Source organism: Aplysia californica, unplaced genomic scaffold (genome assembly GCF_000002075.1).
Source record: "Aplysia californica isolate F4 #8 unplaced genomic scaffold, AplCal3.0 scaffold01170, whole genome shotgun sequence".
Taxonomy (NCBI): domain Eukaryota; kingdom Metazoa; phylum Mollusca; class Gastropoda; order Aplysiida; family Aplysiidae; genus Aplysia; species Aplysia californica.
This window is the reverse complement of record NW_004798440.1, coordinates 112,863-114,635: the sequence shown is the minus strand read 5'-3', so window position 1 is coordinate 114,635 and position 1,773 is coordinate 112,863. Positions and strand designations below refer to the sequence as shown.

The 1,773-nt window shown below is 41.2% G+C and overlaps 1 protein-coding gene across 1 annotated transcript in view; it reads left to right on the top strand.

The window, feature by feature from the left end:
- The window catches only part of LOC101861555 (serine/arginine-rich splicing factor 6), a gene marked incomplete at its 5' end in the record, with an annotated part of 29,689 nt that overhangs the window by 16,251 nt on the left and 11,665 nt on the right, over positions 1-1,773 (top strand).

Genomic DNA, 1,773 nt, shown 5'->3' with positions numbered 1-1,773 from the left:
CCCCCGACAAGGTCGTTTGCTGAACTACAGAATTGTCCAAGTCATCGTCTTAGATGTGTTGTATTTCAGCACGTCTGTTCTGCCGTTCAGTGACAAAACATATTTTTCTGATTCACAGCAGTTCCGAGAAATCAAAGATTTTCGTTTTTCTTCTAATATTTAAACTATTTTGCACAGCACATCAACGGCTGATCGTACACCCTGAAGAGAATGTCATTTCCTATGCTCAACAATGTTATAATAAGAAAACTGAAACTCGTTGATGAGTCGAAACTGCCGTGAATAAGAAAAAAGGCGTTTTGTCAAAGTACTGCTGTGTTTGTATCAGAGCCTTGACAGACGAGCTACAATTGTCGCGTTGTAAATTCTGCGCAGAAAGTGTCGCTTACTTTTGCGTGGCAGCCACACGCACGGGCGACATTTATTTAACGCTACTGCTCAGTTCAACATGGACGATCGGAGAGTCAGGGTGGCTTTGGGCTTTGGTCATGTTGAGAATATTATTGTCGTGTTGAATGAGAAGCAGCGAGAAAAAACACAACTATTGTAGGAATGAGCCGGCAGTAAATACATCTCGTGTGTCCGCGTCCCTTGAACTGTGTGCTTCACAAAAATTCTGGTGTGTCGTGGCGTAGCAGAATGTGGGAGACACACGTCTGGTATTTTGTACTTGTGATTGGTCTTCTTTGCAAAGTGTGACGCAGGGGCAGTGTAGTGCTTTACGGCATGTCATGTGGTTGTGGGGTTACGGGGTAACGCAGGGGCAGTATAATGCTTTACGGCATGTCATGTGGTTGCGGAGTTTGTACATTGTCACGTGATTGGATTGTCTTTGATAGGTGGCCGTTAGAGCAGGTCTGACATTAATTTTGTAGTCATTTTAGATTTCTGTATTGCCCTCTAGCTGAAAAAAGGCGTAAACATCTCAAAGTTATCATTAGTACCTTCATTGTGTATGTCTCTATTTCTCCGCTTCCTTCTAGCTGGGAAAGTACGCAAAAATATTAAACTGATCTTTTATTCAGGGTGGCGACCTGCAATGGCATGTGTATATGATCTCAACTTGTGTGCATTGGTATACCTACTTTACTTTTACTTTTTCATCCTCTGTTGCCGTTAAACGTTGAGGGGAGATGCAGTTTTCTATGGTAGGTCCGCTCCACAGCTCTCTCAATTGGGATGTTGTAATTTTTCAGGGCTTCCTTGACTGCGTCATTGGTGTAATGCTGTATATTTTGTATTATATATATTTTGTGTATTTGTGTGTTTATATAATTGTATTTATGTATGCTGTATGCTTCCCTGTATGCTTCCCAGCAAGTTGACGTGGTTTCAGAATGCTCTCAGGTCTGCCAGTGTAATAGATTGTGAAGCGCATAGAGCCTGCTGTTGAGCGGGGATTTGCGCTATACAAATGCTATCTATTATCTATTATTATGTATGTATGTTTGTCATTGTTACCCAAATTTCCCCCACGAGTTCAATAAAATGTAATCTATTAATTATATATTATTATCTGTATTTAAATTTATGATATAATGAATACCGCTACGTGCCTCTAGCTAGAAAAAGACGCAGACTTATCAAATGAATCATAATAATAATCTCTATCTCTTGCCCTTTTTAACTCCCAGTGGAGCACAGGCCATCAACAACATTACTCCAGCGAAGCCTGTCCTGAGCATCCTTTTCTATCTGTTTCCATGATGTCCCCGCTTTTTCAATTTCCGCCTGTACCGCTCGCCTCCATGTCATCTTTGGTCTTCCTTTCTT